This window comes from Galeopterus variegatus, unplaced genomic scaffold, assembly GCF_000696425.1.
Source record: "Galeopterus variegatus unplaced genomic scaffold, G_variegatus-3.0.2 Scaffold380, whole genome shotgun sequence".
Lineage (NCBI taxonomy): Eukaryota > Metazoa > Chordata > Mammalia > Dermoptera > Cynocephalidae > Galeopterus > Galeopterus variegatus.
Genome location: NW_007726491.1, coordinates 342,306 through 349,822, shown reverse-complemented (window position 1 = coordinate 349,822; position 7,517 = coordinate 342,306).

Here is a 7,517-nt window from a genome sequence, read left to right as displayed (position 1 = left end):
GGACCCGACCCCGACCCCTCGGGCGGGAGCGCCGCCGCGCTTCCCAAGCGGCGCACTTATCCAGTGCGCCACCGGGCCGGCCCTAAACTTCTTTATAGGAGGGGCTTAGGCAAGGCAATCTGTTTAGAAGGGAAGGACAGGGGGACTTAAACCTGACACTGTGTGGCACTTCACTGAAGACTGGGAAAAAATGGGATTTTCCATCTCAGAATGGGGTGGGGTTGATGAAGATGAGGGGCTCTGAAAAGTCACAGCTGCCACACAGTCCTGCTCCCTCACAGGGCATGCCACCCAACGTCTGTCTGCTCACACATAGCTAAGCTTTTCCCCGTGCAGACGACAGGACTGACCTTCCCTCTCTCCCCGCCCTCTCTGTCCTCTGCAGACAGATCCCAGGGAGCTCACAGAGGCAGGAGCAAGCCCCTGCCCTCTTTTAAGAACCAACACTAGAGGTCGCCCTTCTCCAACAAGCTTCACAGAAGGAGACGTTCCAGCTTCTGCTCAAAATCACTGAGTCAGGCACACTCTCCCTGGTCAAAGGTAGCAGCCCCTGTCCAGGTCTCGCTCCAGGTGGGAAGGCACTGCTCTGGGGCAGATGAGGAGGCTGAGCCCACCAAGTTCCGAGGGAGGCCCAGGGTTGCTGAGGAGAGGCAGTGTGTCGTCTTCATAGTCCTTTCTCCCAGCCAGCCATCCGCTGTGGAGAGGATGCTGTGTTCTGCGGGGAGTCAAGCACCTTGGCGTCAGAGGAGCTGCCTGGTGGCAGGGCTGGGAAAGACCAAATCCTTTCCACAAGGGATGAACTTCTGGGAGCAACATAAGCCTGTGCAGTCTGCAGAGTACGCGACTAATGTGTGTGTAAATTGCAAGGTGCTGTGCACACAGAGGCACCCACACCCATTTTTAACTGGCCTACTGTTCTCTGCAGATATAGGCACTGTGTAGGGGAGGACCAGGCCCCACACGAGAGCCACTGTGGCCAGTGGCTTGCCTGTGGTTCTGTCTCCATTTGTCTTCTTAGCCATGCTTTTCGCACAGAGGCCTGGTTGTCTGTGTAGAGACAGCACTTCCAGAAGGCAATTCTACAATCTTTAGTTTGGGGGTCATAAGCTATTTTCAGCTGGAAGCCAAAGGGGTTTGTTCTATGTGCAGATGGGAAGACCGAAATCTAGAGAGGTTGAATGCCTGGCTGAAGTTTATCAAGAGACTGGACTAGAACCCAGGCCGACTACTCCCGCAGCTGCGCTCCCACCCTGCACCTGGACGCCTGTTTCACACGGAACATCTGCCTGCCTTCCTCTGCAAAAGGTGCACTGAAAAGAAAACTCTGCCTCAGCTGAAGAGTTTTAAACTAGACCAGAGCCTCAAAACAAAAACAAAACAAAGCAACAAATAAACAAGCATAAGTGAACACTGCCTCTGAGCCCTGTAAGCAATCCCTCAGTCACCGAGGCTGGCTTCATTGACAGTCTCTGGCCTTCAGGATGGGGAAAGAGGTGAACTGCTTGTCTCTATAGCACCCCAACTTTTTCTCCATCCAGACTAAATGGCCGGCCCCAACTGGGGCTGGCTACACATATTAGTGCTCGATGTGTCCAAAGTGAAGTGCGGTCATCTGTGCCTTCAGCAAAAGAACAGAAAGGAGTTAGTTCCACATAAAGGCCAAGGTGGCCTGGCATGTTGCAGCCCCTCCTCTCCCCACTAGAAGGAAATAGGGCAACCCATTTCCCAACTATAAGATGATGTACAGGTCCTCCTCGGCAGACCGTCCACACCAGCCATTCTCAGGTGCTATGGGTCATACTGTCACACACTGTGAATCGTACAACCAAAGTGTTTAATGTGTAATTCAATGTCAGTGTTGGATTTACTCACCCAGCTGTGCACTAGCTCTCTCTACATCTGGAGGATGAGCTTCTTGAGGACAGGAACCATAGCTGATTCGTCCTATATCTACCACAAACCCATGTGCAAGGCATGTGGTGGGAACTGAAGTACTCGTGCGGTCAGACCAGCCACTTAACCACCACTGAATTGAGTTAAGCCATGTCACCTCTCTTGGGAGAAATGTGTTTTTCTGGTACACAAGGAGGATCCTTAGATGTAAAAGACAACATTCTGAAACACTTAACTCTTTAAAGGCATCTGTTTAAATTTTTTTAAAAGTAACTCCTGATAAAAGGACCTTTCATGAGCAGTACTGAGTGTCTACCAAAGAGCACACATTGTTACTGTGTTTCTTCTTTGTTTCCCTCTCAAAAACTAATGCTTTTTTCCCCCAAGAGTGTCTTCCTCGGTGTTTCACAGCCCTTGAGAAGCGGGATGGTGCCAGAGGGAGGTAAGCCATGAGGACAGGCTGTGCTTCAGCTCTTCTTGACCTTGAAGATCTTCTTTAATGTGTCAGGGAACGGAACAGAGATTTTTCTGTCTTTTCCTTGCTGGTGGCTGTAAGCAAGATTTCTTCTATTACCAAAACGTCCCCTAGCCCAAGCTTGTGGCTGCTAAGGAAGGTCACATTACATAAAAGTCATGTTTTTGTTTTCTCTCACTCCACCCCCACGTTCTGATTCAGGACCTCAGCCCACCCCACCCGATGTCTCCCACCACCCCCACTTATTTCTAGGACTCCCCAGAGTAGCTTAGACAGGCTCGAGGTCAGCTCCTTCACAGTCTTCTCTGCAGCCATAGTTCATGCTCCTGGTAGGGAGGCCCCTCACCAAGGTCCTCCCAGGGGACACTCCCAAAATGGCAAGTCTATTAAGGTGCCAAAGTGTTCTGTGTTCCCTGCCAGCTGCCACAACATCAGAGGAGCGGGAGAATGCTCCTCTTCAAAAGGTTCCGACTCTGTCTCCAGGCCACACTGGGCCTGACCATACGGCCCTTTGCCTTTGCCTGGCTCTCTCTCCTCCACACTCCCACCCCCAACACACACTTAAAAGCTGCTCCTTCAGGATCACTCATTCATCAGCCCCAACCAGATAGATCTCAGAATGCACTCAGCAGACATAACCACTCCGCTAAATCAATTCTACACCAAAATAAACATAACCCCCAGAATGACATTTTTCTCAGGACTGCACCTGGAAAAAGGAGTTTAAAAGTTTACCATTGTGACCCCAGCTTTTCATGGGCAGCCTCATGCAAGGGTGGGATCAGCAACCCAGAATGACATTTTTCTCAGGACTGCACCTGGAAAAAGGAGTTAAAAAGTTTACCATTGTGACCCCAGCTTTTCATGGGCAGCCTCATGCAAGGGTGGGATCAGCACTTGAAATCGACGCCTCCTTAAATTTTGCCTTCTCAGTGTCTCACTGGCTTCACCTAGACCTGGCCTTGCTTCTCAGATCCCTTTTCTTGCTGTGTGAAACCTCCCCTTTGGCCATCCCAGGCCCTCATCCCTATCAAAACCAGTACCTAGGAAAGGCACTGCCATAAGCCACACATGCCAAGAGGTAAATATCTGCACTCCCTCTCTCAGGTGGGCAGCGACTGCACCGCCTGGGCCGCAGAACAGTACCACTTGTTGTAAAAGAAAAGAGCGAGGACGCAAGAACTCCACATTTAGTGGCTGGTTGACTTTGGGAAAGTTAAACTCTCTGAGCCTCTGTTTCCTCATCAGTTAAATGAGAGACTAATGCTACATTTCTCACTTGGTGGTCGCGAAGATGAAATGAGGTACCGTGTTTGCAAGCACGCAATAAATAATGATTTCCCATCTACTAAATAGGTACGTGGGAGGCGTTTTCAGAGCAAGGGGTGTGAATGAGGGTGGGGGGATGGCAAGGGCAAAAGGTCTTTGAAAGAAATTGCTATATGTACTTTGTTTTAATTACTGAAGTGTTTCTACTTTTACATTTTTTTTTTTTTTTTTTTTTTTTTTTTTTTGTTATTTCTGAATCTTAAACTCTTAGGAAATAGGCCCTGTTGAAATTTTGCCAATTTTAGGCACTTTTTTGTGGGGGAGAGGACAGTTGGCTGATAATGGGAACTGTTTAGGAACTTTTTTTTTTTTTTTTGTCTTTTATCTTTTTCCGTGTCCGGCAACGGATCGCAACCCTCAGTGTTGCCCCCGTACCGGACCGGGGACCGGCAACGGGATTGCAACCCTCGGTGTTGCTCCCGTGCCTCGCTCAGCCAGTGAGCGGGAACCGGTCTGTATGTGGGATCCGAACCCTCGGGCGGGAGCGCTGCCCCGCTTCCCAAGCGGCGCACTTATCCAGTGCGCCACCGGGCCGGCCCGTACTTTTTCATTATTAAATTGAAAAATTCTTCAATCTGATGCCTCCCAATAGAGAATATTAATTAGTTTTAAGTAAACAAAACCAGAATATAAAAATGTATCTACATGCTATAAGCTTAATTGGGTAAAATTATGTGCGGGGAATAAAAAAAAAATGAGTTGAATTTGGGGTACATAGAACCTAGGGTGAATTTTTTCTTCTTTTCTTTTGGTTTTTATTAAAGTTGATTGAATTTTTCATTTTCTTCCAAGATCTGTTAGTATGGGAAGATTATTTGATGATGAAGTGATTAACTCAAATAGATGATCACATATATTAGGTCAGCATGATAACCTGACATTATCCCCAGACCTTGTTTTTTCAGAACTTTCTTCCCTTGAGAACTGGTCCTTGCCCCAGGCCACTCTGTCTCCTTGAATCATTTAACACAGACATAATCTACCGGTGCTACTTCTCAAAACTCTCATTCTGGCCACATTATTATTTTTAAAACATGTTTATCAAGTTGAAGTTTACATGGCACTTAAGCCTACAGAGAATGCTTAGATTTGGTGCAGTTGATGGGGGAAAAGTATACATCTCTCTCCTGGTATTTCCAACTCTTTCCTACTCAAAATAGAAATTGATGCCTCCCGGTGAATGGGTTGTGGTAAGCACGAACTAATCATTTCCCCCCTCCTCAGAAATCTTTATCTTTTGTCATGAATGTTTGCAAGGAGGTTGTCACTTGTGGAGGATACTAACATTTATAAGCACATGTATTTCACAGAGCCTAACTTATAGTGTAGTAGGACCACAGTCCTTAGTTTTTAGAAGGGCCAAAGGCCTTTAGCATAGGTTGTATCTTAGTAGGGCAACAGCCTTTAGTTTTAGCATGGCCAAAGTCCTGTAGTTTAAGGTATAGCCTAACTTTTTAGAATTGCACATAGAAATGCTAAGCTTGGGAAAAGCGGAAAACTTTCCCAGGACTAAAGTCTCTGTTGTAGATTTAAAAATTGTAACACAGCAAAAATGCTTGCTATAAAGGCAGTCGTCCCTGGTGCAGCTAAACCTAATGATTGTTGCCATGATGAATATCTCATTGCGCTTTTTGTAACCACGTATGTTCCTTTTCTGTAACTTCTTGCCTGGAGAATAAAAATGGAGAGAAAACCTAGTTTGGGGTTATTTTCCTAGGAATCCTTCTCTCTTGAAGGAATTGTTCCTGGAATTAACCCTTTCAGGCCTTTCACTGCTCTGGAGAAATGGGCTTTGAGTAATCCTTTGTGTCTCCGTCACCCTGGGAGAGGTGACAGTCACTGACAACCTTCCCACAGGTGGGAAAGGCATGAATGTCATCCCACCTGTTAGTGTCAGAGTCACCCTGTTTCAGATGCAAGAGGCTCCCCTGTGTGACCCTCTGTTCTTTCTTCGTTCTCAGGTCAATCAGGCTACTCACCCAAGGGAGCTGATGAGACATTAGGGTTGGTGGTAGATGTGCCTCTAAAGTAAAGGCATTCGCCTTGGGGGAAGCACAAAGACTCCTGTTGGGTGTTCTCCCCCAACCCTTCCGATGGAATTTGGATTATTGTCCTCTCAAAATCCATGTGGAAATCTGATCTCCAATGTGGCAGTGTTGGGAGCTATTTGAGTCATGGTGGTGGATCCCTCATGAATGGATTAATGCTCTCCCTGGGGAGTGGGGGGAGTGGGTGAGTTCTCGCTCTATTAGTTCCCATGAGAGCTGGTTGTTTATAGGATCCTGTCACCTCCCCCCTCTCTCTCTTGCTTCCTCTTGCCATGTGATCTGCTTGTATCTGCTGGCTGCTGCCACTTTCTGCCATGAGTAGAAGCAGCCTGAGGCCCACACCAGATGTGGTTGTCCCAGAATTGTAAGCCAAATAAAGCTCTTTTCTCTACAAATTACCCAGTCTCAGATATTCTGATATAGCAACATAAAAATGGGCTAATACACCTTCCTTACAAAAACGAAGGGGAAGATATGGCTAAGCCATTTCTAATTGAGAATAATGTAATAATCCTGGAGACACAACACACACACACCCCAAACCTATTCCCATGCCCTGAAAATAGAAGTATTAATCACTAATGTTTATTGAGCATTTGCTATGTGGCAAGTGCTATACTGATCATTGTCCATGTATGATCTCATTAATTCTCTTAACAATCCATGAGGTTGTTACTAATGTTAAGTCCACATTACAATGAAGGGCACACTGAAAGGGCTGTCAAAAATGAACCTTTTCTGCTTCACAATTCTGACCCAAAGATTGATCCCAAGTGGGTCATCCTAAGACCCATGGTGGAGGCGACAGTCACCTTGACCATGTGGGAGGATGTATGCGAAGAATCTTCCACCACAGTGTGGAGTTTCAGGGAGCCAGAGGGGGTTGTTTCCTGTTCTTTCTTAGACCCAAGATTAGTTTCACTTACAGGCAGGCTGGCTTTGATATCAGCAAACTTATTTCCAAGCTAAATCCATACCCTCCCCCAGATCACTGCCCCTTAATTTTCAGGGATATCTGGAGAATGAAGCAAGAACTGTTGGATACCCCTGACCCTCCCAAGCCCTAGACAGGACAGAAGGAAAAGACAACCAACATTGAGCACTTACTAAGTTCTAGGTATTTAATCTCATTTAACCCTCCTGAAAACCTTGGGAAATAAGTACTAAACTGTCATTTCGCTCTCACTGAGGCTCAAAAGATCCTATCATGTGAAAGATGGTCATGCACCTGTGAGTGACAGAGCTCTGAGGAGTGACGATGGGAATCCCTTCCATTCCTGTATGGTGTTATTTTCTTTAAGGTAGCCTGACATCCATTACATTCTCTCATTTGAACCTCACAGGGCAGGTATCGACAGCATACCAACTCACAGTTGCGTGAGGGATAAGGGTGGAGGAAAGATCTCGAAGCCAGGAACCTGCTCTTTGAATGATCTCCTTTTGTGCCACTTCCACAGTGTCCTCACTCCTTTTGCATCTCTTGCTCCCCTCTTAAACCTCCTTCTCATTCCTCATCTGTCTTCCCCTTTCTTTTAATGGAAAGAACCTTGAATGTGAAAACTGAGCTCTCTTCTTGGCTTGCCCCTTTCTAACTGTGTGGCCTTGGAAGGCCCTGGGTCCCGTTTTCCAGGCTAGCCTGGACCCCACAGCTGTCATCCTGTGTCCTGAGGCTGAGGGCCAGGTGGGGCCCAGCAGCCCAGCAGCCCCCTCCAGGAGATGTCCACTGGCCCTGCTGCACCACATTCCTGAGAGGATACTCATTCACCTGCAAG